The sequence below is a fragment of the Grammomys surdaster genome, unplaced genomic scaffold (genome assembly GCF_004785775.1).
Source record: "Grammomys surdaster isolate TR1022 unplaced genomic scaffold, NIH_TR_1.0 60, whole genome shotgun sequence".
Lineage (NCBI taxonomy): Eukaryota > Metazoa > Chordata > Mammalia > Rodentia > Muridae > Grammomys > Grammomys surdaster.
The window spans coordinates 263404-287004 of NW_021604562.1; the positions used below are offsets into that span (position 1 = coordinate 263404).

At 37.7% G+C, this 23601-nt stretch overlaps 1 protein-coding gene and 1 pseudogene across 7 annotated transcripts in view; one reads left to right on the plus strand and one right to left on the minus strand.

Moving 5' to 3' along the window:
- Enox2 (ecto-NOX disulfide-thiol exchanger 2) overlaps positions 1 to 23601 on the plus strand; it is a 253647-nt gene that overhangs the window by 95943 nt on the left and 134103 nt on the right. The window contains exon 1 of one of the 7 annotated variants that reach the window (XM_028763231.1): positions 11686 to 11753. The exons of the other annotated variants lie outside the window; for them this stretch is intronic. The gene's annotated coding sequence lies outside the window, so the exon portion shown is untranslated. Of the gene's footprint in view, positions 1 to 11685; positions 11754 to 23601 lie in introns of those variants that run through there. 7 annotated transcript variants of the gene reach the window in all.
- Positions 6092 to 23601, minus strand: part of LOC114618153 — a 60459-nt pseudogene continuing 42949 nt past the window's right edge.

Sequence of the window (23601 nt, forward strand, 5' to 3'; positions counted from 1 at the left end):
GTTTTCTTTCCTGTATCTCCCCAACACAAGTTTTCTATTTCAGGCAAGTTAGTGGGCTTCTTTCTTCCAAGGTACTACCTTCCTACCCCCTCCATCCATTTGCATAGCCTCACCTGTCCCTACAGGTCAAATTCAGTTCCTTGTGAGAGCACAGTTCTTGAACAACCACAAAGACTTTGTAAAAAAGAATAATGGTCCCTAATGGACTGTTTGTCACATTACCAGGAGACTGTCTTAAGTGCCTAAGAAACACTATAGGTGGAGTCTTAGTGTTTTATGTGTCAATGAAGTAGATTAGCAACTGTGCTTCAATATTTTTGCCACATTTGAATAGAAAATCTTAAGTATCTGACTGCTTTGTATCTTTTATCATAAAGGGGTTAAAAATCTTCAGAGTGTGCTTGCTTTCACATTATAAGTTTATACCTGTAGAAATATTTCCTTGGTCATGCTCCAGTTACATATATTGCTAAGATAACAATGAAGTCATTTCTTTGAAATGGCACTTTATGTCAAATGAGTTTGTTAAACCATGGAAGATTATAATTCCAAGTTCCTTTCTATAAGATGACACTGTTGCTAGATTTGATAACTGGATCTTTGGAAGGACAGATACCAAGCACTAAAGTGGAAGAATCTATGAGTCTATGTGGCAGAATGAATAATGACTAAAATGGGATGGATTACATTGTTCACTAGTATTCAAAGAAAGTATCAACACTCTAGAGGACCAGGCAAGTAGGCAATTAACTAGGAATAATTAGAATACACTGGTGAATACCCAGTATATGGTCCTATTTCCATTGTCTTTTATCTATAGGCCTATATTGGAAGTCATGCTTGTATTTAAATATCTGATGCTAAACCAGGGGCTTATTGATTAGTAGTAATGTATGTACCTCGAATGTGTAAGGTCTCAGGTTTGGTTCCCAGTATTACAATAAACAAACAAACAAAACATAGCTAATACTTAGTGGTAATCACACAGTAGAGACATACATACATACATACAGACAGACAGACAGGAGAAAGAGAGAGAGAGATCTTTACCCATAATCCATTTGTAATAATGATTCAATCCTAACAGTCAGTTCCTTCAGGAAAACAATTTTTTAATGATCTAAGTAAGTGCAGTGATTCTCTTAAAGGATTTTCATATTTGTTAGTTTATACAGATGAGATACTAATAACCAGAGAAGAAAACCAGCTTTGACCAATATGTATTAGCATTACTGGGAATGTTTCATTAAGATCCCAAGAATATATCTAATCCTGATCATAAATATCCTAGCTATTCTAGTTTGCTGTGGTAAACATTATAACCAAAAGCAACTTTGGGGGAGCAAAGGGTTTGTTTGGCTTGCACTTCCATGTCATTGTTTGTCATTAGGGGAAGTTAGGGCAGGAACTGCACCAGGAACGTGGTGGTTGGAACTGAAGCAGAAACGAGAAGGAATTCTAATTACTGGCTTGCTCTCAGGTTCATATTTACCTAACTTTCTTACATAGCCCAAGGCCACTTAGAACAGAACACATAGTAGCCTGGGCCTTTCTATGCCCTTACAGATATGCCTACAGGCCAATCTGATGAAGGCCGTTTTTCAAACACGGTCCCCTCTTCTCAACCAGGATTACTCATCACACTGACTTATTATCAAAAATTTCTGTTATAATTTCTGACAATCAAAGCAAAAGTCAAAAATGTAAAGACAATGAATATTTCCACCAATGGCAAGTCTATAATAATTCAAGGAAGTGAGCCTGCAGAGCAGCAAAAAAGAGGTTTGGTCAGATATAAAGAACTGTATTGGAATGAGTTATCCAGCTCAAGCTCACTTGGGAAGGGAAATACAAAATTAGATGAGAGCAGTCATCTCTGTCTGGGAGTGTTTTCATTTCCTTTCTTATCTAGAAAAAGGGCAACAAACCAGGGAACTTTCCTGTGACACTTAAGGCCCTTTGATTTACCTCAGACTTGCAGGGTTGAGACTTTTATTTCACATATACTTTGAAGTGCACAAATGAAAGCATTGATTGTTTTTAAAGAGAAAGACTGCCACCATTTTTTTTGTCTTGGTATGTGGTATTTCTAGCATGTCAGCTAAATTATTATATTGCCAAAGGCAAGAAGAGCCTATTGTTCCTTCCGGTGGAATTAAAATAAGAAAAAGAATAGGCTAATCACCCAACTCAGTTACTTTAGTCCTTTGGACAGTTTTATCTGATTATAGTTTCAAAAAATAAAACCATTATCTTGATAATAGAAGGGATCAAAAAGTAACCAGCCGACTTCCTTTCTCAGGCCTGCTAGAGTCTCAATGTGAGAAGTTTTGTCTTCAGTGACTACCTTGAGGAGGGGAGAATGGGGATGGCATGGAAAAGGCAGGGTAGACAAATGCAAATCCTTCTCTTAAATGTCCTCAGTTATTAATATAGCTGTCGAATGATTCTGTAAGTTCATACCAATGCCTGTAGGAGGAGCTTAGGAGCCAGGGGAAACCTCATAGGTTGGTAATAAAGAGCCTTGTGGTAGAAACTGAATCACAGTATTTTGAAATTGGAAACAACTGTCTGACTTCAACATTTTTAGAAGAAACTGAGACCAAGAGAAGGTATTTATCTGAAGTCACATGGTTAATTCTGAGAACTGGATGTAATTATGGCCAAACCTATGTAAACATTTCAATTTAGCTAACATTGTGTGATTGATTTATCATTACTAGAAAATGTGAAGTGTTGACTTCCCCTAATCTAATAGCATTATATGAATTGTAGCAAGCTAACCTACTGGCATATGAGACTGCTGCTCCCCAGGGCAGAGCTCTTTGATCTTCAGACAAAAGAAAGACTTTGTTATTAGAAAACAACACATTTGCGAGGGAATTACTTCTGGTGAATTGTACACATGCAGTTTAGCAATTCACAGAAGAAATTCTCCATGATATCTGCTTACTTTTGTGTCCTCACTACCAACCCACCCTTAAGTCCACTTCATCCATATAAAAACATTTATGACTTATCTATGATTTGAACTTTTGTATAATGTCAAGGGGTTATCTGTCTCTTGATTTTTTTATTTGAATTTTTCTTGAGAATTTGGTACATACATTTTAAACTTATTTACAGATTTCCCCCTCTCCCCTCCAACTTCTTTTATCCCTCCCAAATTCATGATCCTGCCTTTAGTTATTGTAATATACTATATATTATATTATGTATGCTATATATTATACACTATATCATATATTATATATACATATGTCTATATAAACACAGTTTTATAATAGTGGTGTTTATATGTATATGTGTTTATGATGGACTGTTTAGGAGTGGGACTGTTTAAGGGTGGGACTTAAGGATGAAGTCATCTTAACAGTGGTGGAGAGAAAATAGCTCCAGCTCATCCCTCTGAGGAGGATCATCAAGTAAAGATGAAAATAAAATAGATGAGGTAATGTCACAAAAGGTGAAACTGGGAACTCAAGCCAGAGTGCTGGAGATGAAGGGAACAAAGACCACTGGAAGGAGCTGGATAGGAAGGAGGGCAAAAAAAATCAAGACTCAAGATCTGCACCTGAGTCAAAGAAATCTAAGAAAAATCCAGCCTCAAAGTTCAGCTCTACAAGCAAGTATACTTCTCTGTCTGTGGTTGGTGAGGATGAGGATGAGGGAGAAGACAGCATTGAATAGACCTCTACATCCTATGCTTTCTCCTAGTCTCTACCCCGGAACAATTCAAGAGCAAATCAAGCGTCTATCCATATGAAACAAAATAAACTGCCATCTCAAAAAAAAAAAAAAAAAGAAAGAAAGAAAAGAAATCTCTTCCCTGTGCGGAACTAATATGAGGCTGATTTCACCTAGAACCTGTCTTGACATAAGTTGGGGAGAAAAAACACTTAAGTGTAAGATAAGTGTACTAGAACAACACTATTTCTTAGTTCCAACACAAAATAATTGTCAATGTTTAGGGATGTGGAGGATGTGTTTTCTCATTTATTATCATTTCCTAGGGAGTAGGAAACTTCCCTGTATTTGTGAGGAGGTAATGAAAATTCTCTAGAAAGTTCTGCAGGTTTTCAACCTACTGTGGAGATGAAGCAGTGTAACATGTGATATCAGTAACACTGACATTGATTTTTACTGAAAGATGCATTTAGAGCTAGAGGAGTTTATAGGCCTTAAGTTACATTCCTCAGAATGGTTTTCTATAAAACGAGACTAAGGTTGTATTTTTTTCATCAGGAAGTGTTTTTTGTTTGTTTGTTTGTTTGTTGGCATTGGTTTAACTCATTATAAAAAACAAACAAAAAAACAGAAAGAAATATGGTATATTCAGGCTTTGAAACCCCAATATTCAATGCATTAATCACAAAAGTAGTATTTGACAGCTTTAAAAATACTTTTCATATTAAATATATTTGAAAACTGACACTTAGAAATGGCTGCTTCTGTGATTTACTCGAGGTCAAAGACTAGTTAGTAACAAATTCAGCACCAAAACTAATTTTCACTGAATGTCTAAGTATGCTCTTTTACTTACAAATGCCAAAGAAGTTCTTACAGACCTAAAGGACACCAAAAGGGGATCTTAACTTTACTGAGCTAACAGACAGGAACAGACCTCCCAAAATGTAAGAATCTACTTTCTCTGAAATTGAAATTCATGGAACTAAAGCTCGCTTTCTCTCTCTCTCTCTCTCTCTCTCTCTCTCTCTCTCTCTCTCTAACAAGTGTGACTAAAAATAAAAAATAATTGAAAGAAGGGGTGGTATTAGGTTCTTTTCTAGGGACTATGATGGCCTTATATTTACAGTATCATACATGGATTCCTTCATATTGAGCGGGCCTCTATGTCCTAATTCTATCCTTATACCCACAGGTAAGTGTAGTTCTCACCTTTATCAAAGGTTTTCTTTCTACAACAGACAGAGACAATTACAAAAAGCTACAACTGGTTAAAATGCGGACAACAACTGATTGGAAATGTCCATCCCTAGTTTATACATCTATAACACAGCTACTAAACCTAATGCTCAGAGAACCTTGCAAAAGGGAGACTAGAAAGATTGCAACAAATAAGAGACCAGGACTTCTACTGTGAGCTAGTAACTTCATAAGATACACCTAGGAATTCTCAAAAATATGGCCGCTTGATTGATCCCTACACAATGACATGCCAAGGTGGATAGCGAGACACTCATAAGGTCCTAGGTCTAGATGAAGAGCCAGTCAATTAACCTATAGAGAGTGAATCAGTCTTCTCCAGGAATGAACACAGTCATAGATTATCCACTCCTAAACAGTCCATCATAAACACATATACATATAAACACCACTATTATAAAACTGTGTTTATATAGACATATGTATATATAATATATGATATAGTGTATAATATATAGCATACATAATATAATATATAGTATATTACAATAACTAAAGGCAGGATCATGAATTTGGGAGGGATAAAAGAAGTTGGAGGGGAGAGGGGGAAATCTGTAAATAAGTTTAAAATGTATGTACCAAATTCTCAAGAAAAATTCAAATAAAAAAATCAAGAGACAGATAACCCCTTGACATTATACAAAAGTTCAAATCATAGATAAGTCATAAATGTTTTTATATGGATGAAGTGGACTTAAGGGTGGGAAGAGGATGACTGTTCTGTGTTTCAGCCCACACTGCCCCACATTTGGGGGCCAAGTGACCCAGTCTACGCTGCTTCATGCTGCCCCCTGTTTGGGCACCAGGTTGTCCCAGTCCAATGGATCAGTCAACAGGGTCTAGCAAGAGAGAGAGTGGGGATGGAGGGGCAAGAGACATGAAGAATGAAGACGAGATAGGGTGTGTGATCAAGTCCCCTTTATTGAAAGGAAATCCTGGGTCTATATGAGCACAAGCAGAGGAATGCAGCTGAAAACACTTTACCTCGTGTGCCTTGCAGCTGGGGACATTAACAACAAAACAAGATATGTGAGAAAAACAAGATGGTTATCAGAGTGTGCTCAGCTGTTGTAGGCTGTTGAAAACACGTCTCTTGTCAGGGTATATGGCCTGAGATGGCTGCAAAGATGATAGCTGCTTTCTGCTAGAAGTCGTCTCCCATCAGTTCTGTGTCTGAGCTCTGAGGTCATCGAGCAAGAGGGTTAGAGCTTCACTTCACCCATGCATTCTTTGGTGGAGGGGCTGGCATTATTTTTAGAGGCTGATCAGGTTTGGGAGGCTTAGAGGTTGGAGAATGACAGTTTTCTTTATTAAGGGTTTCATTTTCTAGAAACTTCTCATTCTACTTTGTGTATTTCTGCCAGATGTGCCCAAGGTCACAGTCTGTGATGGCCCACTTCCTGTCCTCAACTGTTCTCTCTCCTGATTTTCTTTACTTCACCAACATAGGTGTCTCTCCCAGGCCGGCAGTCTACTTTTGGCTCATCCAGCTGACACTGCAACTTCTCCTGCTCCTTCTGTAGCCACTCCTCTACTTCTCTTTCTCTAGCAGCTCTGCCAACAGGACTTTGCCTCTCCAAAAACAGAGGCTGCTTGACTGGATGGATTGGGAGATGGTAGCAGAGGGATCATCCTCTTTAGGAGTACTCAAAGGCTTTAAAATCAGTTTGAATCTATGGCGGGGCAAGGGGGTAGCCGGTAGTCTGTCATCATGCATATAATTGTCTGGAGAGAAATCATCTCTGGACCTACATGACCAATCGTCTAGTCTGTCATACAGGTCTTCATAGTGGTCCTCAACTTCTCTGTAGTCATCATCCCTCCTGTACCCACTTCCAAATGCTCTTCTGCTCCTGCCATCCTGGAGTCATAGCCTTGGTCATAGTTTCTGCTGCCTCAGTCATCATAGTGAGCCTGGCTCCCATAGTGGCACATGTCTTTGCATGGGCCATGCAGATACCCACCCTATACTAGTCTGAATAGTAACGATCTTGATACTTGTCTCCAAAGCTATCATCACCTCTTCTAGGTGGGTAGTAATCAAAGCTGTCTGTGGCAGGAAGGGCCCTCCAATCTCCATCTGTTTTGTCAGAATTCTGATTTCTACCTCAACCAAAGAAACAGCCAGTCATCCCTGCCTTTATCCTGTGCTTGATTTGCAATATCCATTCTAATTTTCCTATTACCTAGAGATTCTTCATTGAGACCCAAAACGCTGAGCAGAGAATCTAGGTCCTCAAATTCTGCATAGCCAAAACCTTTCATCCTGTCTGGATTGCTGGATTACATGGTAATCATACAGCGCTGTTATTTAATGCACTAAAGAACTTCTTAATAGTCTTCTGTCACATCATAGGGCAGATTCCCTAGGAAAGCAGTGTAGGATGGCAATTCGGGAAGATGTGTCAGGTTGATACTGGGTTCCCAATCGGCCCATGGAGCACTAGGAAGGATGGAAAGGTCAATTGGAAGTGCCCTGTGCACATAATCATCATTAATCTACCAATTTGTTGACACATCTCCTCCCAGATCCTCTGGTTTATCAGCACAGCTGACTGATTTGAGGACACTTGTGCTTCCTCCACCAGGTTCCCCATCCTCAGCTAGAAAGCTTGTTAGGGAGATTGTCTTCCCAGTCTTATTCTTGTTGTTGTTGTTTTTTGTTTGTTGTTGTTGTTGTTGAGGCCACCATGTTGGGTGAGGGAGAGAGAATACAAAGGAAGTGAGATTTCATTTTTGTGAATTTCAAATACAGAACATTTCTGATACCTTCTCAACATTTCCATTTATATGAGGTTGCAAATTTTCTTCTAACATATAACAATGAAAATACTTTTTAAGGAGCTTGTGAGATGTCTCAGCAGGTAAAATCACTTTCTGCCAAGCTTGATTACCTGTGTTTGATCCCCAGGATCTGTCACCACTCTAGATGGGCTGGGACCTTTGAGAAGGGAGCTGGTAAATGAGGTGGACTAGAGTCTCATACAATATCCAACTTTATTCAGAGTTTCAGACAATTTCTATTCTGAGGGTTAAGGACACATGGGTATAGTTCTCATGAGTTCAAGCTATATACAGTCACAAGGACAAGCCACACATGGCAAAATATTCTTATTTTTCCATAAAGGCATATTAAAGAATAGTCAAACATTTAATTGAATGACAGCAGTAGACAATAATGAATTATCTGAAGTAAACTCACTACTACCTATTACACCTGGATGGAGAAACTGAGGTCACAAGACTCTTGTCATGTTTTCCTGGAGTGTTCTAACAAGCACACAAAAAATTCTCCTCATACGACTCCATTCCTGAACCATGTTCCAACAAGGACCCACAGAGTGGAAATAGGAAAGCAGTCGCTGCTCGTGTTGTCTCTGACCTCCCTTCCTGCACCATGTCTTTAGATAAATGCATAGTAACTGGAGGACCCATAGAAGTTAAAAAACTAGGAAGGGGCCATAGGAGCATTTCAAGAGATTGAGGGAAAATATACAAAGGGTGATAACAGAACAAGAGGGGCTAAATGGGGTGCAGAGCAGTATAGAAAAGCAAGTGATGTGAGAGACTGCTAAAACTAGAGACCATTTCAAAAGCCATATGAAACCCCACTATTATAGAAGCTTACTTACAAATACATATGCATATACCTGTACTAAAAATGAGTTTAAGTGGTTACCCAATAATAGGGAAACAGTGCTTCTCCCAGACATCAAAGGCCCTCACCTAAAAAGCCCAGCAACAAATGCAAGTTAGCCTTTTTTGAAATGTTGGTCAGTGGGGTCCCATTCCCCCACCCCAGACATTGAAAGTTCTTGCTAGTGTTCATGGTTATGCTCTAGAACCATGGTTCTCAACTTGTAGTCTTGACCCTCACCTGGGTTACTTATATCTTTAATCCTGGTAGTCATCAATTGGGCGGAACCCTGGAACCACCTAAGTCATAGAACCGAACACTATTATACTGCTAAATAAGACACAGTAATAACCTGTCCCCTGTTTCTTAATACACACAGATTAGCATACGTGTCAACTCTTTTAGAGGATCTTGTTAGTGCATAGATGCTGATAAATACAGAGAGATGAAATTGGTCAACATAAAGAGAATAAGAGACTACAGAGTGCTCAGCTCTAAACAGCACATTTTCATTACATCTCTTCCCCCATACTGGTGAAATATTATTTGGGAAGAGATGATTGAAATGCTACAAGAGCAAGGGGTAGTAGATTTCTACAAGCAAATTAGTATTTGCCAGAAATGACATTGTTCTTACATACATGAACTCACACCATCTTTGACTACATGTACAAGTGCTGTACAAATTAAAGCCAGCCAGAATACCAGAATGTATTAGAGAGGGACTCATGAAGTTCCACCCTAGATGAATGACTCTTGATAATTGGGGTAAGGAGAGTCCATTTTCTTCAGGGATGTGGGTACTGAGAGGCTAGCCAGTTCCAGTAGATTGTCCTACACATGCACACATATAGGTAGCACTAAGCAATCTCTATGGTTTTGCGTATTTCTTTTTAAAAAGAAAAGTACATGAGGCTATAGAGATTGTTCAGTGATACCAGTGCATATTGCTCTCACAGAGAGTCAGAGTTCAGCTCTCAGCAGCATCAGTTGGCTGACAACTACCTGTAACTCCCACTCTAAGGCATTATATATCTGTGTCCTTCTAGAGCACCCAGACAAATGTACACATATCCACATTAGGCACACATGTACATAATGCATAACTAAAAATAATAAAAATATTTTGTATAAAGCAAAAACATCGATTAGGAAATGTGACATAACAAATATAACTCTTAAAGAAAAGAATGTATGGAGTTCAGAGGGAAAGTTATGAGGAGATAGATTAACAATTAGGAGGGAGAGATTAGGGTGGATTGAGCAAATCCATCATATGTATCTATAAAATTATCAAGCAATAAACAAAAGAAGAACATTAGCAATGGACACTATTCTGTGACTGAATATGTCTAAACTTTCCTGTTTGAAGCTAAAGTGATAGAAAACCAAAATATGCCAAATAAAGCAGTTATGTAAATGTTGACATTTCTGTGTATGTGAATACAGAACAAAGAGACCTCACTATTTGTGATTTTTCTTCCTCTGCTATGTTTCATGTTATATACTTATTTGCTGAAATCCATGAAGATGAAAATCCCTTGGTATGAGCAAGAGGACCTTCTTGATTTTGTTCACTCTTGAATTTCATTTATAGTATACACTGTTGAGTTTAATATTTGTAGCCTATAGTACTCCTCATTTGGATCATTTGTTGTATGACAGAATCAATTTTATGATATTTTAATATTTCATATTGTATTTTGAGCAAAAAGAGATCTCCTGTGCAAGTCGTATTATGAAACACTCAAGGTTGATGGAAGTTGCACACATGTCCAGTAGAAACATGCAAAATCAAGTGTACTAATTTGCAGGGTGGGCGCAGTGCTTAGCAGGCAGCCTCCCCTCACTATGGTCACTTTTTCTGCAAACTAGCTTTAATGGTAACAGTAACAGCAGCAGCAGTAGCAGTAGCTTTTATTAAATATTGATTGTATGCCAACTGCTCTGACCAAGTGCTTTACACATAGAAAAGCAAGCAGTCTTTACAACAAATCTATAAGACAGACATTTGTTCCTTTGTTTTGGGGTATTTTTAAAAATTGAGACTTGGGCAATATGAAACCTTCTCAGGCTACAAGTAGTAAGTTGTAGAATAGGTCTTTATAGAGATAAGCAGAGTAATAGTTACCAGCATGCATTCAGGATCCTGGCTCTGACCTTAGACAAGTTACTGCAGCCCTCGAGCCTCAGTTTCCTTATTATGAAATACAGGTTATAACACTGAATATGAAGCTGTTTTAAAATTCATTCAGAAATTAAATGAAGAGTACATTGTGGTTTTGTTCAATTAATATATATTTATCTTAATAAGTCTTAGTCATTTTGGTAGGCATTAGGCTATTACAGTAAGCTGTGAATAAGATAGATATTGACCTTTGCCTTGTGACAAAGCCTAATGAGAAAGACAGCAATTAAGCAAATAACTAATTATTTGCACTTATGCTAAGTGCTATGTAAGAGGGACTGCTAGAATAAATGCACAGTAAATAAGTGGAAATATATACTGAGTGTATATTATATGCTGGGAACTATGCCAGGTAAAGAATTAAGTACATCACCTAAATGAAGAGGGGGCACAGTTTTATGAGATTGTGTACTGTTTTAAAATGGGCTTAGAGAAGCCTGTCCTCTGTTCAGCCAAGTAAGCTTTGAGAGAACAAAGTAAAATCTATGAAGATATTTGGTTCAAATCATTGGAAAGGGAAGAAAAAAGTTGTAAATGTGCTTTCTTTCTGCAAGATTAATTCCTGAAGGTCATGTAAGCCTTGAAATGTAAGGGACATCCCAAGCTTGAGAGTACACATGAGAAATTTTGGGAAACTTGTGTAACTAACCATGGGCACTAGGCATTCCTTCTCCAATGAATGATAGGAGTTGCGTTTGCATCAGAATTTGGCATAAAGGCTTTGAAAGTGACAAGTCACAGCTATCCACTGTTTTCAGATTATTATTTAAATGTCATTTCATACAAATATAGTAGTTCTTCTGGCAAGCTGTTTTCTAATCTTGCTGTTTTTATTCTCCTTCGTAATTACCCTGATGTACTATGAACAGCCTGAGAACCATTGACTAATCCATCTGACATTATCCCAGCAGGGTGACCACAAGATTTCAGCTTCTCCTGATTTTGTGCCAGGTCCCTGTGAAGCTGCTCTTCTCACTTTAGGTATGTGAAGGGAGGAGTCCAGATCATTCAGTCTGGGACTTGCCATCAATTAAGACTGTTGTTCTTTGCTGTGGGATGCCACTCTCTGTGGCAAGAACTGGAGAGAAGTAAATGCCTTTACTGTCTCTTCTCCTGTCAAATGACCATTGGTTGATTGGAAAGCTGTATACTGCTGCTCAGATGGCTTACAAGTATTTTCTGCCTTTATTGGTGTGAGTCAAGTAGTAGTAGTTGAAGAACTTGATTCTTTTCTTTCTCCCTAGGCAAACTGAAGTGTGGTTTAGGACTTCACATACCATATCATGAGTCTTTGAAAGTCTTGTTCTCATAGTTGATCCTTTAGGTTGCAAATCCTTGGATTCAAACAACCATGGATCAAAGATATTGGCATAAGTAGGTTAGACTGGGAATATAGTTCAATGTTAGCATGCTTGCCTAGCATGTGTGAGGCCCTAAGTTCAATTTCTAGTACTATACGTATAAAATACTGTTTGCACTGAATAAAGACAGATGACTTGTTATTCTCTAAACCATACACTATAACAACCATTTACATTGTATTAGATTCTAGAAATAATCTACCAATGGCTTAAGTATATATGAGGACAGACATGTATAGGTTGTATTGCTATTTTACACATGCAGTGAGGATACAAGGGCTGATGGAAGAATAGGCAAACAGTAACCTCTTCAAACCCAGGGTTTTAGATGGCAGTTCCTATGTGTATTTCATTGTGCCCTATTGTTTTCCAAAGAACACAATGATGTAGACCTAAGCTGTCCTTTCAGAGAATATTCTAAACTATAAATAAACTATAAATTGCAAACAGAAAACTTAGTTATGGATGACAAGACTGGATGTATCCAAAGCAAGTAATATATGGACCTCAATAAATGTATGAGGATAGAAATGGAGAAGATGAGGATATAAACAAGAAATTTAATAGATTGTTATGGCTTAAAAAGTCAGAAAGCATAGAGATGAAAAGTATTTAAATTCAGTGATCCCTCTTTAAGCAGAGTATAATTATCCTACCTTTATACATAAGTCAGTTATGACGTAGCTTGGATAACGTTCCCAGGATTAAAAAAAGAGCCTGATACACACATGCACAGGCACACACATATGCGCATACGTGCCCATATGCCCCTCTACATATATGAATGTAACAACAATTAATGAAAAGTAGGCCATGCATTTGAAAGACAGCAAGGAACAGTATATGGTGCAGAGGGGGGGGTAGTTGGATGAAGGAAAGAAAAGGGGAAAATGATATAATTGTGGTATAATATAAAAAAATAAAATATAACTCAGTATTTCTTCTCTGTAGTCTAACCCTCTTTCCATTAAAACATGGTGTTCATAAACCTGATTTTTTTAACCTTAAAAATTTTTTTGCAGTATATACTAATACATAAATTATATACACAAGCCAGTGGATTTTCACACCAGCTTATTCACATAAACAATACAAGGCACAGATCCTCTGTGGCCTCTAGAAGTCTCCTGTACCACTTCTAGTCTTTGCCCACAGCTGCTGCCCATACTTTAATCTCCCTATTTTTAATAACTGCATTGCCATGTTAAGGGTTGGGTCAATTACTGTTGGGATATTCAATGGTTATTATATGGGTCTACAGCCCAAGATGTAAGATTCCAGAGTTCAGTGACTATGAACTTAGGGTATTTGATGACTAAAATCCCCTCATTAGCTTCATCATGTCATACTCTTAACCCTGGTATTTGATATTCAATGTCTTCTTATCAGCCACTGAATCCTGTGAATGTGGCCAGTTTGACAGTTGAGAAGTGGTATCTACACTTTTGGTTTCTTCGTTTTTCTCTGATGATTCGTGAATTTAATAAATGTTTGCTGCTTTTTGTGTTTCTTATTCAAACTCATTTTATGATCGCCTTCACTATTTTCTATAGTTTTTTTTTCGGTTTTTAAATTTATAGACTTGTAAGAGTTTGTTTTATCTCATATCAAAGAATGCTTTTTCTGTTAAATGTATTTCCAAGTTATCTCACGTTTTTGTTTGTTTATTTTTGTCATTGTTTATGCTGAATGCCATCACATCAGTTCCAGATTTTTTAGAGTACCCTCAATGTCACATACTCTGTCCCATTGAGCCCAGAGTATAAATACATAGATCAAATTATGTTTTCCCTGCTGTTGAGTCATCTGGCCTATGGTAGTTGGCAGAGAAGCTCTTGTTTTGTTTACCAGACTGGTTCCAGATGCTCTTTGAGAGAAAAATAGGGTAGCAGGACACACCTGCCTTTAAAGCTTTGGAATTTGGTATGTGTTAAAGGGAATGTGAACAGTCATTCTAACATCATATACCCAGCTGTTTTGTGCTATGTTACTCAGATAGCTTAGGCAATTTGGAATGTTTAATTACTACTTGAAAGTGTTTGGTTACAGAGAATGAAGTGTGGAAAAGTTCTATCCATAAAGAGACATGAATGTCTTTTGGCAAAGTGGAAGCTCTCTTAAATTCTTGTTCATATTCTTAAGGAATACAATATTATGTACACTTGGTATATTATATATAAAAACATTTACTCATAAAAGTAATCATAGCTAATACATAAAACATTTACTAATTAAGCTTGTCAGGATAATATTTAGCTACTTATATAAAAAGTTTAGAAATATTTATGAAAGAAGGCAGTTAGAATCAAATACTATGCTTATATTTGTATTTGGTCACCATTTATCGTACCTATCCTGTGTGTCAAGTAGTGCCTGATAGGATAGATGAAGCTGGCAATTTTGAAGAGCAAGTGAATAATATAATAATATCTGCCCTCTGTATTCAAGGTATTTACACTTGGTAAATAAAAACTATCCTCTTTTGTTTATGAAAATTCCTTCCCTAGAAATTCTAAAGGACCCGCATTTGTTAGTGTGCAGTTGGAATTTAGTGAAGTTGCCTAAAATTAATAAAAGTAAATGCTACCTTTAATCAGTACCAGTGTGTTATGCCTGTGCTTTTCTCTCAGGAAGTTCATTAGTATGGTATTTTCAGGAAAACTCAATGTAAACAGTCAAGTAAGCAAAAAGGATGCCATTTCCCTTTTCAGAATTTCCTTTGACCAAGGGCTACTAACACCTTTAACATATGAAAAGGGAAGTTATGTTCATTTGGGTTGATGGGTATTCAGATGGTAAAAATTTAAAAAAAAAACTGTTTTAGAGTTGTAGACCATGTGGGGAAGGTCTAAAAGTCAGGCCTTCAAGAATAGCTTTATAATTCAGACTTCCAACTTCTGTGCACCCTGTTTCCAGCCCCCTCCACCTACATATGTCTCACAAACATTCTTTGAAATGATCAAGCTGTTCTGGCTTCCTAGTGAACCCCAGAGTTATTTTTGCAAGTTAGCGCTGGCATGGTAATCCTATCCCCTTCTTTGTGAAGCAGGTGCTCAAGTCTTTCAAAGTTCATTGGCCACTAGTGGTCAGTTTTCTTCCAGGGCAAGACTTTATAGCCCTGAGTACCTCCAGAAGGTCCAAGTGTTTCCCCAGAGACTCTCAATATTAAACTGAAAGCTTATCCGAGCGTGCAGAAAGAGCCAAAACATATGAAATGCTTCTGTAATGGGAAATGGGTAATGGGAAAGAGAGATCACGTAGAGATCATCTTTCAACGATTTAGAACCACCATGGCAAGGGGTGTAGTGAGTATATAAATATTTTCGCTATAGAGTAATCCAACAGTGGGGGCAAAAGTGCCTAAAGCAGAGACTCTTATTGGAAAATCTAATAGAAAGGGTTTCCAAAGAGTTGGATGTATCTACTGTTGGGAAAGTACCCCTCCCCCAGCATTAACTGAACTCTACTCATGTTATAGTGTAGCAGCAAAACTGACTTGATCCCATATATCTGAGTCCTTACTCTTTCTTATTTTTTATTGTTTACTGTTATGAGTGAAGAAGGATGAGAAAGGAAATAAGACAATGGGCAAAAAGAAAGAGAAATGCACCCTTAGCAGGAAACTCTAGAGAGCCTAATTATCGGATGAAATGTTTACCGAATTAATTTTAGAAAAAAAGATCAACACAATCTTTTTCATAATCTAGGAGAATATTTTCTTCTTAAACCATGTTCCTTCAACAACAGGAAGCTATCACCCCAGACAGTTTCTCAGTGACAAATATTAATGTCTCATCTCACCCCCTTTACTTTTGCCATCTGAATACCCTGCAATCCACTTGAACATCACTTCTTCTTTCATATCTTTTTAAAATTAATTAATTATTTCATTTATTTAAATCCCAAATATTGTTCCTCTCCCAGTCCCCTTCCACAGTTTCTTCCTCATCACTGACCATCCTTCACATCTGAAATGGGAACCCCCCCAATATTTCCCCTCCCTGGTGCACCAAGTTTCTACAGGATAAGGCTCATCATCTCCCACTGAGTACAGACAAGGCAGCAGAGGCCTCAGACCAGCCTGTGTATGCTTTTTGGTTGGTAGCTTACCTCTGGGAGCTCTTAGGGGTCCAGGTTAGTTGATAATGTTGGTCTTCCTATGGGGTGCCATCCCCTTCGATTCCTTCAATCCTTCCACTAACTCTTCATAGGGGTACCAGATATAGTCCAATGGATGGCTATGAGTATCTGCATCTGTCTCAGTCAGCTGCTGGTAGAGCCTCTCAGAGGACAGCCATGCTAGGTGCCTGTCTGTGAGCACACCACAGTATCAGTAATAGCGTCAGCAATTGGTGGCCACCCATGGTATGGATCCCAAGTTATTTCAGTCACTGGATGGCCTTTCCTTCAGTCTCTGCTCCATTTTTGCTCCTGTATTTCTTTTAGACAGGAACAATTTGGGGAAAAAAATTGTAAATGGATTGGTGTTCCCGTCCCTCCACTAGGGACCCTGTCTAACTAGTGGAGGTGGTCTCTTCAGGTTCCATATCCTGGGATGGGGGAGGGGGTCCCTTTTCATATCTTAAAAGTGTCACTAGTACTTGATTATAGGAAATCGTAAAAAGGGACAGGACATGGGTTTTGCTTACTTGAGTGCTTTGACCTTCCCATTCTCTTGCTCCACTCTTACATCTTACTCTTGATCTTTCAAATTTCTTGACTCCTCATATTCAAGTATAAGTCAGTTCAATCTTCTTCCCAATAGTCATTCTTTCTTTGAGCCCTGTTACAATACTGAACGCCTTGCCAGAAAGTCTCATGTGCTTCCAGTTCAGTCTGAATAAAATTTTCCTATATTCAAATTCACATTTTCCCTATTACAGCATATATTGTAGACATGTATATGCACAAGTAAATTCCAACTGTTTATTGTGAACATCTTTACAATATAGTAATAAAGGTAAATAAAAACCTTCAGAATCTAATGAAGTTCCAAGAACTAGATTCACCTATGTATGAAGGTCTTATACACAATAAAGGTAGCATATAAGAGTAATGGGAAATATAAGGGGTATTTAATAAGTAGAGGTGTGAAATGGGTGATTTAGTCATAGGTCTTGGGAATAGGAAGTGCAGAATCAGTGGGCTGTATCTAGTGGGAGCCTTCTTACTAATTCAGCACCTGGCAGAAGCCACAAGAGAAAGGGAGAAGGGCAAGAAGAGAAGAAGCCAGGCTGAATTGATCTATATGTTCAGGAACTTGATCCCACCAACCCACTCCTAAAATAGCATTAATTCATTCATGATTTAGGCACCTCTTAAAATACCTAACTTCAAATAATGTTGCAATGTTCTAGAAGACATTCAAACAGTATCAAGCACAAAATTCAAAAGCTAAATTTTAAAACCTTCAGTAGAAAATGTCATTGCACATCTTACTAACCTTGGAAAAGTGAATACGGTTTAAGGCACAAGACCAAGTATATTAAACAATTCTGTAAAAGGCAACAAGATGGTTCAGTGGGTAAAAGTGTTTAGAGCAAAGCCCAAAGATCTGTGTTCAGTCCTTGGGGCCCAAACAGTGGAAGGAAAAAATTGACTCCTGAAGGTTGCCTTCTGACCACCAAAGGTGCACCATGGCTTGCACATGCCAACACCAACACCAACACCAACACACACACACACACACACACACACACACAAACATACACACATTTTTGTAATTAAAAATTTGTTCATCATATATCTAATTACACGTTAAACTATATAAAATACAAGATATAGACTAAGAAAACAAACCTGGTGAAGGGATAGCATGTAGTATAAGAAATTATAACAATTATTAAGAAAGCATAAACTGGAAACTGGAGAGATGGTTCAGTGGTAAAGTGTGATTTCTAAGTCTTGCAAAGGACTAGAATTGGATTTGCAGCACCCATATTGGCTGTCTCACGACTGCCTATAAATCCAGTTGCAGAAGGATCCGTGTGGCCTCTGCTGGCACATGCTCTCAGGTGTACATACCCACATGTACCACACATACATACCCATGAATTAAAATAAAATAGTAAAAAAAAATAAAGAAAACACAGACAGTCCACAGGACAATGGACACAAAATTCAGACATTTCAAAGAAATGTATGCACATATGGCTAATTAACTTGTGAAGAGAGATTCAACATTATTTCTAGTCAGAAAAATATACTTTTAATAATACTAAAATATTATTTTAAACAAATTGGTTAAAATAATAAGTAAAAAGTGAGAGTACATGACAGCCTTTCAACTGTGATTCATGGCAAAAACAAACTGTTAATGCCCTGTAGAATCTACACTTTAGACAGTGTTACCTTCTATGTGTATCTAAAATGATAACTAGCTACTTTCTACCCTTGAGAAAATTGAAGAAATGTCATTCATCCAATTTGACTTTTATGTTTCAGAAGAAAAGTTTAAACTGAGAAAAGCAAATATCAAAGGTATACAATTTTCTAATGATAGAAGGATCCTCAAAATGAGGTGCTGTGTGTGTGTGTTGGTAGAAATGAAAAATTACACATTGTTGCAAAACCTTTATAATAAATTTTGGCAATATCGCTGAAAGCTTAGCACTCATATACCACGATCTTAATATTTGATTTCTTCATATACAGAGATCAGAAGATATAGTGCATTATATTTACAGTAACGCAGTTCACATCCAAATAATCTAGAAACCACCTAAATTCTCATTATCATTAACCTATGTTTTACACAGTGGCATATTATATAGCTTTCATACTACAGCCACACATAAAAATATTAATTAATCATAGAAGTATAACATTTTATGAAAAAATAAGTCCTAAAAGATTGCATGTTACAGTTTTATAAACTTAAATTTTTTGATACAAGTAGGAAGATAAGAGCCCCAAGTTTGAGCTTAGCTTGGGGTATATAGCAAGTACCAAGACAGCATGGGCCACTAAGTGAGAGAACCTATACGACAAACCTAAAACCAAAGCAATAGAAACATATAGTTTTGATGGTACATATAGGCTTAATAGAACTATATAAGAAGAAAGGGGATATAAAGCAAATGAGGGCTTTATACAATGGTTACCTTATCTATGGGAAACGGTATGTAGGATTACAAAAGAGGAAACCTTATGGTTTGATGTCAGTTATTCATTGTCCAAATCTTAGCTTTCATTCTGTATTGTTGGCTTATGGGTCCTTACTACCTTATTAAAAACAGTTTGCTAAAGCAGGAACCAGTGATGAGGTGTCACAAAGTGTCCTATTTCATGTACTTGAAACCATGAAATGAATGCATGAATAACAAAAGTGTTCTTGATAAAAGTCAGGCTAGGTAAATGACAGTTTTCACTACTAATTTTTTCTCTCTTCCTACTCCTTGTATTTCCTTTGCTCAATCATTTGTTATCTTTCTATTGTGTCTAAGAATTAATGATTCTGAGAGGTATTAATTTGCCGAAAGTCCCAAATAACTGAGAACTGGGTTTAAAATTTAATGCTTTCTGAATTATCAACAATTAACAAAGTCCATTAAACCTCTTTAACTAGCTCTTTTCAATTATAAAAGTACTCTGCACACATACTTTTAAGATCTCCCAGCACCAAAAGCTTTAACCTCTGCATATTATGACTGTAGTACTCAAAGTCAGAAATAGTGTGTTAGTCTAATAGTGGTAGATGGTACTGAATTAGTGCACTCAGCTAGATTATAGCATGTTAGATGGGGAAAAAATGAAAGAAAAAAAACCTATGCTCTTAGCCTAAATCTGAAAGTCTGCTAAGTAAGTTTATTTATTAGACCTTACTTAGTACATCTGTTCCTTCTCTGCTACAAATATTCCTCTATCTTCACCATCAGAGAGCTGAAGTATACCTATTTGAAAAAACAAGGTTTTTCAAGTCTCAAGGGGAGATGAATTAGAGGTAGTTATCTTATTTTGGTGTACTGTTTTGTTGTTGAGCTTCAGTGTATAAAAAGAGAAAACTAAATGACTAGGGGAAGAGGAAATCGAAGACCATGGATGTGCCATCAAGTATGAGCACCTTAAAAGTTAACACAGATAGGAAAAGTTCTGTTCTCAGGAATGAACTTGTTTATGTGCTTTTATTTATTTTTAAAATTTTTACTTAAATTTAATCTAAATATGTACAATACATGCATGACATTATTTTTTAAACAAATTAATATTTTGAAATCTGTGTTATTTACATATGGAATAAAACAGGTGTTACTGAGAAGCCCACACAGATACTTATTTTTTATCCATTCAAATCGGAATGCTGTATATAGTCTCTAAGAGCCATATTATTGGAACTGTGTTTCTTCTCCCATTCACCTGGATGATGATCTAATAAATCACAGTGATATCACGCCAAAAGGTGTGATATTCCAAAGGGTTTACTAATGGTTCTTATGCCCCGGGGTTAAGGAACACCTGTCTCATTGGACTTAAGACCTGCGCAATAGGAGGGAATTTATGCGTGACTCTACCATAGCCCACTACTTATGTTGGTGTAGGCAAGGAACCTATAGGAGAACCTAGGACAGCTTTCACTTACTATTTCCTTTGAGTAAAATCCTGGGGTGTAATATATTGAAATGTAGAATAGAACTGAGAAATATGGAGAAACCAGGCTATCTAATGACCTCAGAATATGAAGAGACATAGGACAACAAGTTCCTTAGGATTCCTTTTGCCTCCTATACCTTATGTTTACAGTTGTAAAATTAATGTGGTAATCCAGAAAAACTAATGTATGCAAACAAAATTATCCCCCAGTGAAAACCTGATCTCTCTATCCAAAGAAACGGGAAAGGACGGCCTAGAAAGATAGAAACAGTTAAACTGTGTTTCATAGGGAAACAGCACAGATACAGCTGTAGCCCTAGTCCAAGGAGTTCTCATCAAAGTTGGAAATCCAGGGTTCTATTATGATGCTCCAATGAGGTGCAACAACACTTTACCCTGGACATTCTGTAGGGCACTATAATTGAATATAAAGTATAAAACTGGAAATTTCATCCTGACTGGTCATCAATATACCAGTCATTCTTTCTCCCACTGGAAATACTATCTGAAGAACCTAGCCTTCTATTCTTTCCCCAAAACTGATAGTTATGAAACTACCCTACCCACTATACTGGAGTCAGAGAAGACCTAATATATACTCATAACTGTCTTTGTTGTCCAGAAGTATCAAGACTACTCCTATACATTGTTATTGTAGACTACTGGGGTGCTGGACTCAGAACTGCCCATCAGGTTAAGATGCTACCACACAGAGATGTTAGTGCAAGTCAATGTGATTTGAATTTCTGCATCCACCTCACAGCAGTGAGGCTGTACCACCTCGCCTCTGTTAGAGTGATGCTGAATAATACCAGGTTAAAAACTCAGGTGACAGTAGATGCTGGCGAGGGTGTGGAGAAAGAGGAACACTCCTCCATTGTTGGTGGGACTGCAAGATGGTGCAACCACTTTGGAAATCAGTGTGGCAGTTCCTCAGAAAATTGGACATAGGACCTGAGGATCCAGCTATACCACTCCTAGGCATATACCCAGAAGATGCTCTAACATATAACAAGGACATATGCTCAGCTATGTTCATAGCAGCCTTATTTATAATAGCCAGGAGCTGGAAAGAACCCAGATGTCCTTCAACTGAGGAATGGATTCAAAAAATGTGGTATATTTACACAATGTAGTATTACTCAGCTATTAAAAACAATGAATTCGAGAAATTCTTAGGTAAATGGATAGAACTAGAAATTATCATCCTGGGTGAAGTAAGCCAATCACAAAAGAACACACATGGTATTCACTCACCGATTATTGGATATTATCCCAGAACCTTGAAATGCCCAAGATGCAACTCACAGGCCACATGAAGCCCATAAAGAAGGAAGACCAAGTGGGGGTGCTTCGGTCCTTCTTAGAAGGAGCAACAAATTACTCAAGGGAGCAAATATGGAGACAAAGTGAGGGACAGAAACTGAAGAAGGGGCCATCTGAAGACCATTCCATCTGAGTATCCATCCCATATGCAGTCACCAAAGGTAGATGCTGATGTGGAAGTCAGGAAGTGCATGCTGATAAGAGCCTGATATGGATGTCTCCTCAGAGGTCTTCAAGAGTCTGACATATTCAGAGGCAGATGCTCACAACTAGCCATTGAACTGATCATGGGGTTCTCAATGGAGGAGTTAGAGTGAAGACTGAAGGAGCTGAATGGATTTGTGGCACCATGAGGAGAGCAACAATACCAACCAACCAGAGCTCCCAGGGTCTAAACCACCAGCCTGGGAGCACTTAGGGAGGGATTCAGGGCTTCAGCTGAATATGTAAGAGTGGAGGGCCCTGCTGGGCATAGGTGGAAAAAGAAATCCTTGACCTCATGAAGGCTGGACGCCCCAGGGGGTGGGAATTTTGAGGGTGGGGACGTGGGAGTGGGGGGTAGGTAGGGGTTACATCCACAGAGAAGAAGGAGGAGGGGTGAGGGGATAGGGGGTTCCTGGGTGGGTGGGGGATGGGGTAAGGGGACAACATATGAAATGTAAATAAAACATCCAATTAAAAAAAAGACCTGTCATATCATAATACCCCAATTGCCAATGTTTTACATAAAAACAGTTCATTATTTCAAGAGCCCCAAAGTCTTCAAACTGAATGAAAAGTTATTGTGAACAAATACTGACACAGAGGTGACAGAAGTGAAGCCATGATTCAGATTCTTCCATAAGTAAATAGGAGCCCATGGGAAGGAAATGAAAATAAAACTTGAATAATGAAACGTTTCAGTAAGGATGTGGAGATATAAACAAGAACAAAAGGATAATTTAAAACAGAAAAATACAGTGCTGAACAAAATAGAAGCTCTGTGAATGAGATCAATAATGGAATGGAGAAAATGGGGAACAATTACTGAACTAGAAGTTAAAATATCAGACATTATCTAACCTGAACAATAAAGAGAACATAGTCTTGTTAATAACAAATGGAGCTTAAGGCACCTACACCACTCAAAATCTAACATTAAATTTTACTAGAATCAAGGAGAGGAGAAGGAAATTAGTGTTGATAAAGCATTTGAAGAAGTGGTGTTTGCAAACTTTCCAATTTTTCAGAATATAGACATATATGTTCAAATGAGAAATTTGTAATAGGATAAACTCAAAACCACATCAACACATACAGAAACTTCTTAAAACTAAAGACTACATGGTCAAAACTACCCAGATACCAATCTATAAAAATAAAAATTGGCAAATGAAGCTTATCCAAAATTCAGCCCTTACTCATTAAGAGACCCTATTGTAAAGATTAGACGCTAGGCTATGAAGTAGGAGAACATTTTGAAAGGATTATTACTTAAAGTATATAAAGATCAGTTTAACAGGCTGTGGGACCAGAGAGGAGCAGGAGAGAGAGAGAGAGAGAGGGAGGGAGGG